Source organism: Aegilops tauschii, chromosome 3, assembly GCF_002575655.3.
Source record: "Aegilops tauschii subsp. strangulata cultivar AL8/78 chromosome 3, Aet v6.0, whole genome shotgun sequence".
NCBI lineage: Eukaryota > Viridiplantae > Streptophyta > Magnoliopsida > Poales > Poaceae > Aegilops > Aegilops tauschii.
In genome coordinates this window covers 404,130,559-404,138,114 of record NC_053037.3, presented here as the reverse complement: position 1 = coordinate 404,138,114, position 7,556 = coordinate 404,130,559, and positions in this window count along the sequence as shown.

The following is a 7,556-nucleotide window of genomic DNA, read 5'->3' as shown; positions in this document are numbered from 1 at the left end:
CGTTTCTCTCGTACGTACGCGCGTGTGTGTGAGGCGTTGGGCTCTAACTGAACCCGAGCGAGGCATTGGGCTCTAACTGAACGCGAGCGATTGCACTGCAGGCTACGCGTTACTGAACCCAAGCGATCGATCGATGGCTGTTAACTGAACCCGATCGAGCGATTCCTTCGCTACTGCTGCTAACTGAAGTCGATCGATGCTGCCTCTGGATGAACAGTGAGCATTGCGAGGGGGGTGGATGAACAGTTCCCGGTGGGGGTGGATGAATAGGACCCCGTGGTGTTGCCTCTGGATGAACAGGACCCCGATCGATCGAGCCGGTTGGGGCTGGATGAACAGGACCCCGTGGAGGGCAGGATGAACAGGACCACCCCGTAGAGGGCAGGATGAACAGTAGACGGTGCAGGGCTGGATGAACAGTAGCCCGTGGAGGGGTGGTTGAACAGGAGCCCGTGGAGAGGGCTGGTTGAACAGTAGCCGGTGGAGTAGCGCGCGGTGGAGGCTGGATGAACAGGAGCACGTGGATGAACAGTCGCAGGTGGAGACTGGAGGAGGTTGACGGTGGATGAACAGTAGCCCGTGGAGGCTGGAGGGGGTCGACGGTGGAGATGAACAGTATCTCGTGGAGTCCCGTTTTGCGGTACGCCACACCCCTCCCGATGAACAGGACCCCCGTTTCGACCGTTGCGCTCCAACACAAGTCCGTTTCCTCCGTTTTGCGGTACGCCACACCCCTCCCGATCAACAGGACCCCCGTTTCGACTGTAGGAGGTCCGTTTCCTCCGTTTTACAGTACGCCAGACCCCTCCCGATGAACAGGATCCCGTTTCGAACGTGGCCGGTCGAACACAAGGCCGTTTCCTCCGTTCTGCGGTACGCCAGGCCTTGTTTCCATCGGATGTTCCGTCCAAGCCCTCCCGATGAACACGACGACGCATTCCGTTCCGACCCAGCCGGTTGGCTCCCCATGAACACGACAACGACGCTGTTTCTCCGTTCCGACCCAGCCATGTACACGAGCCCTGGCCGTACGTATGTGTGAGTAGGCGTTCGAAACCCTACCCGTATGTACATGGCCGTATTTTCTTTCTTGCACACTGGCCGCTGTACGTACGTGTACATGCTACGTGCGCGCCTCTACTATGACACGTGTGCGCCTCTACATCGACCAGTATGTACGTACACGTTCGCGACCAGAATGACAACGCTACGTACGCTTCGACTAGGTGGGTCCCGACTGTCAGGCACTTCCTTGGCTGCGAAGATGTAGCTGGTGGGTCCCAGCAGTCAGGGGGGCGAATCGTTTTTTTTGCCCGGACGCACTTACTTGCATGCGAAGATGTAGCTGGTGGGTCCCAGCAGTCAGGGGGAAACATTTTTTCGCGAAATACGGTGGCCCGTCCGGTGGGTCCCCGCTGTCAGGTGGAGGAATAATTATTTTGCGCGTAATAAGGAGGCAGTTCCTTGCTGCGGTCGTGGACCCAGCTGTCAGCCTCTCCATGTACAGTCCACGTCCGTTGGAAGTCGTTCCTTGACCATGTTGACCACGTCGCGCCGAGAGAACCAGGGTGGTGGACGACGGCGAGGCCTAGGAAGGGGACGACGCGGAGCCGGGGAAGACGCGGCAGTGGATGCCCACGCGTAGAGGAGTACGAGGGTTCACTGGTTCACTGCGGTGTGAGGCTGCCGTCGTCGCAGAATAACAAGGGGTGTGGGTGAGTAGAGGGATGGCCTGGCCAGCGGTGGGAATAGTAGGGGTGGTGAGGCCTCCGCGGCAGCACAGCCGGCCACGGGAGGTAGGAGCATGCGGCATGACCGGCGCTGCTTTGGGCGGCTGGAGCAACAAGACCAGAGGTTGAAGAAGCACTACGGCCGTTGGATGGACATCGTACGGTCACTGGAGCTACAATTGTTCATATTGACTAAGTTGACAAATCACTCCATTCCCGTCAACTTAGTAGGCGCACAAGTCAGCCTCCCACCAAGGTGGGTCCCAACTAGCAGGATGAATATTCATTTTTTTGTGCGTAATAAGGAGGCACCTTCGGTGGGTCCGAGCTGACAGCGGGGGGAACGTTTTTTTCGCCAAATACGTTGGCCCGTCCGGTGGGTCCCAGCAGTCAGGGGGAAACGTTTTTTCGCCAAATACGATGGCCCGTCCGGTGGGTCCCTGCTGTCAGGTGCAGGAATAATTATTTTCCGCATAATAAGGAGGCACTTCCTTGCGGCTGCCGTGCACCCAGCTGTCAGCCTCTCCACGTACAGTACTCTTCCGATGGAAGTCGTTCCTTGACCACGTTGACCACGCCGTGCCGAGAGCACCAGGGCGGTGGACGACGGCGAGGCCTTGGAAGGGAACGACACGGAGGCAGGGAAGACTCGGCAGTTGTTTCCCACGTGGAGGGGAGTACGACTGTACGAGGGTTTACTGGTTCATCTGCCGTCGCCGGAGAATAACAGCAGGTGTCGGTGAGTAGAGGGATGGCTAGGCCAGCGATGGGAGTACGATGGGGCGGTGAGGCCTGCGCGGCAGCACAGCCGGCCGCGGGGAGGAGGGAGCAGGCAGTCCCGCCGGCGCTTGTTTGAGCGGCTGGAGCAGGAAGAGCAGAGATTGAAGAAGCACGACGGTCGTTGGATGGACATCCAACAGTCACTGCTTGTGTGTCAACCTTTTTTTAGGAAAGCCTCAAATCTGTGGAAAATAGCATATAGCCCATTTGCCATTATTTCTAATAATTTACAACCCATTTGCTAATTCTTAAGGTTTTTTTGGAGCCCATATTCTTTTTGTTAGCATTACAGCCCATATTGTGGCCACGGTTAAAAAATTATTTGAAATTTTGCATATTTCGGTGCGGTCCGAACTGTTTTTAATCCCAAAATTTCGAGTCACATTCAAACTGATTTTAAAAATAAATATATAACAATATAAAATCCAACAAATTGTCCATGCATAAAAATTAATGCAATTTAAAATCTCGAAATGAAAAAAAAAGAAATTTGAAGCTAATTGCTGGTTTGATGTGTTTTAAAAATGTACAACCCATTTCTCATTACTGATAGGCCATTTTCTCGGCCAGCCGAATGAAGCTCTCCTCGTCTTGAAAGATTTGCAGCCCAACAGGCCTGACAAAGCGACTTACTTGGCAAATCACAAAATGACTGGGTTGTGACCGTGGACCCAGATGTCAGCCTCTCCACGTACAGTACTCTTCCGATAGAAGTCGGTCGTTGACCACATTGACCACGCCGCGCCGAGAGCACCAGGGAGGTGGACGACGGCGAGGCCTAGGAAGGGGACGGTGCGGAGCCGAGGAAGACGTGGCAGTGGATGCCCAGGCAGAGAGGAGTACGAGGGTTCACTGGTTCGGCTGCGGTGTGAGGCTGCCGTCGCCGCAGAATAACAGGGGGTGTGGGTGAGTAGAGGGATGGCCTGGCGAGCGATGGGAGTAGTAGGGGGCGGTGAGGCCTCCACGGCATCACAGCCGGCCACGGGAGGCAGGAGCACGCGGCACGACCGGCGCTGGTTTGGGCGGCTGGAGCAAGAAGACCAGAGGTTGAAGAAGGACTACTGCGGTTGGATGAACATCATATGGTAAATGGAGCTAGAATCATTCTTATTTACTAAGTTGACAAAGCCCTCTGTCCCCGTCAACTTGGTAGGCCCACAAGTCAGCCTCCCACGATGCTGGGTTCCAGCTGGCAGGGGGGTATTCATTTTTTTGTGCGTAATAAGGAGGCACTTCCTTGCGTGCGAAGATAGCTAGTGGGTCCGACCTGTCAGCGGGGGGCATGTTTTTTCGCGAAATACAGAGACCCTTCCGGTGGGTCCCAGATGTCAGGTGGAGGAATCAAAGACTTGAGAAGGCGTACAGAACAAGCTAGTGTACCAGCAAAGAGACGTTGCTGAGTTTTAGAAAAAAGAGAGACGTGCTCCTGTTGCTGGTTCGAATCCAAACCTAGACTATGACTATATATGGTGCTATGCTACTCTGCAAGTAATGAAACTGACATACCCAATGTTCGCTTCTCCTCTTCTCTAATTACTCTGCCTAGCATCAGAAACTCTGGCCGCAGCAACCATGTCCGCTGGCTGCTCGTCCACCTGCTCTTCAGCAGGCAACAACCAAATATGCGCCAAGTCGTCACCCGTACCATTGCCTGTGGGTCTCATCACACCCCCGCCGGCACGCGCACCGCAGCCGGTTGCTCATCGCAACCCGCTGCCGTTGGCGTGGTGCCACTGCTGCAAATCACGCAGAGTCATCCATCGCGTCTCAACCACTATCCTCAACCCTGGCCGAGTCTTCTACAAATGCCCGAATCATGGGGTAATAATATGTTTAAGTGTTGTTCTGCTGCTTTCAGTTGCTGATTTTTTTAATAGTTTGGTTGATGATCTTCCAATTTGATTCATGCAGAAAAGGGAAGATTCGTGTGATTTGTATTTCTGCGAAGTTGCTGATGTGGGGGAGTGCAACTACGCTGATTATTTGGTTAGCCGAGGAATCCCAATACCAGCAGGTTGGGGTGTTGGACAAGTAACTGAAGGAACGACAGAAGAGGAAGATGCAGAGCAGAAGGTTAAAGATGCAGTTCCTCTGATCATGGCCAAGCAACAGCTGCTGAACGGCCTTGACAGCAATGAGGAGATGAAAGAGCTTGTGAAGATAATGGGCAAAATCGATGTGCTCTGTAGGATGATTGTCTCTTTATTTGCAGTGTATGTAGCACTCGTGATGTATTCAGTGGCTATGACATGAGCACTTTCCTGAAACTAGTAATGAATGAAACCTGTGTAGCAGGTTGGGCATAGTGTTGTGAACATCTAATGATTTCTATTAATGGAAATCAGGGGGTATCCCCTTTTGCTCATAAATAAATAATTAGCAGAGGCCCTTTTGGTAATAAATAAATAAATTAGCAGAGGACCTGTCGGGCCAGCTTTGTTCTCATTCAAAGATGTCGAGCAAATTGCAGTCCAACAGCAAACTATGTCATCAAATTCACAATTCACAACCAAATATGAGTACAACTAAACAACAATGTCATCATGTTTTAGTCGTCATACAATCACCAAACACAAATCAGCATACATAACAAGTGATGTTCTCACAGGAAAATACTAAACAACATGTTCATCAGGTTTCAGTTGTCATAGCAAACACAATTTCACATAGTAGATAAAAAACATCTTCTGACAGGCAAATACGACAAAAGCAATGTAATCATCATCCGCAGCAGCAGCGTCAACATCTTCGCCATGTGTATCAGTCTGAATCGTAATTCCCCATGGTGTCATCTTCTTCTTCATCCTCAACGTCCTCGAACGTAGGCTTCTTCTTGACCAACTCTTGTATGTCCACAACACGACAGACAATCTTTTCGCCCATGTCATTGACATGATGGTTCTCAAAGATATTAGGAACATCTGTGTTATCTTGTACATCAGGAGCAGTGTAAGCATCATCTTGTTGTGCAACTTCATTAAACGAATTCCTCTGCTCAAACCTTTGCACTACTCTCCAGTCATCGCTACGTGCAAATGTGTCTTCCAAGAAAAATATCTGTGTTGCTTGATTTGCCAAAATAAAAGGCTCGTTGGTCTGGTACGCCGCCTTGACATTGATGGATTTGAAATAATCATCAGCTCTGGGTTTTGCGATCCTGGAAAACAGGTTATACCAACGACATCACAATAGAACCACATACCGATGATCCTCGAAACTGGAGATATACTGCAACTGAACAATGTCTATTATGTTAGCATACATTTCAGTTGTCTCTTTGTCATACGTATCCATGCTCATGATGGCACTGTTTTGTGTCTTCCTGCCTTCGTCTCGTGCAAGGGTGTTGTAGCGCACATCTCCAACAACGCAAGATTCATAATGTCTTACTCGAGTATCAGGACCCATTGCTAGTGAGTAAAGGGCATCATCAACTACCTGCCCATCCTCCCGCATCTTCTTAACCTATGGTTAGAAAATAGACAAGCTGATCATCTTATGTACTCAATATATTAAAAAAACTGACAATGCAATTCAAAAGCTTACATGGCTCTTGAACCATTTCGCAAATCCTGCCATAACCAGTTTGTCAATGTTTCTTGGATTTTGCGGCAGTAACTCCTTTTTGTAGATGCTGCACAACATAGTGATCGCGTCAAACATCTAAATATATAAGAATGTGCTGCAAGTTTAGTAGATTATGATGTATAAGCTGCAGTACTTAGCACTTACTTGATATAAGGTAGTATCTCAGGACAGTTATTCAACACATACCAAACCATTTTGTCCAAATCTTTAGGTTTGTCCTCTTGTCGACTCTTCCCTGTAACTCGAACGGAATAATCGAAAACATTGAGCCCGAGATTGTCTTCATCCACGTCTTTGCTAAGCTGATCAGCTGTTTCAATGTATTTTGAGCAGAATGTCAACACTTCTGTAGCAATGTAGGCCTCTGCAATGGAACCCTCGGGTCTAGCTCTGTTCCTAACATATCCCTTGAACGTGCCTAGCCGCCTTTCAATAGGGTACATCCAGCCATACTGTACTGGACCTCTAAGTAGTGCCTCATCAGGTAGATGAACAGCCAAATGCACCATCACATCAAAGAAGGCTGGAGGATATATCTTCTCAAGGTCGCATAGGATAGTTGGTATCTTGTCTCTAAGACGCTACAAAGCATCTATCCTGATATTTCTACTGCAGAGTTCCCTGAAGAATTGTCCCAACTCTGCAACTGCTCTGTATAAGTCAGGGCGGCCCAATCCTCTAAGGATAACAGGTAAAACCCTTTGAAGTAGGACGTGGCAGTCATGAGTTTTCAACCCCTCTACCTTGTCTCCATATGCACTGACTCTCCTTTCAGGGTTGGAAGCAAATCCATGTGGGAATCTCACACGTGACAGGACCTTGCAGAATTCTTTTCTTTTTACCTTGTCCAAGACGTACACAACTGGTGCCATATCCCATGGTTTACCTTCATCTTGCACCTGCAAATCCTTTCTGATACCCAGGTGTGTCAAATCAATCCTAGATTTTAAGGTATCTTTCGTCTTGCCTTCAATATTAAGAAGTGTGCCGATAATGCTATCACATATATTTTTCTCGATGTGCATCACATCAAGATTATGCCGCAGATCCAAATCTTTTCAATACTCCAAGTCCCACAAAGTGGACCTGCGGGTAAACAATAATCTCTCTTCTGCCCTGCCACGCTTCCTTTTCACGCTACCATTATCAGGATGGTTTCCTGGTGTAATATGCCTGACCTTCTCTAATTCCACTTGCAACTCATCGGCGGTGAGCCTCTTTGGCGCATCACGGTTTTCATGCTTTGCATTGAACACATGTCTTCGGTATTTTCTAGGATGCGTCTTGTCCTTGGCAAGGAAACGACGGTGTCCAATCTAACAGATCTTGCTAAGTATTGCGTATGACAGCGGATTCCTGTCACAGCAAACACATGCATTGTAACCATGTGTCGTTCGCCCTGACATAGTGCCCAAAGCCGGATAATCATGGATGCACCAAATTATAACAGCACGCAGA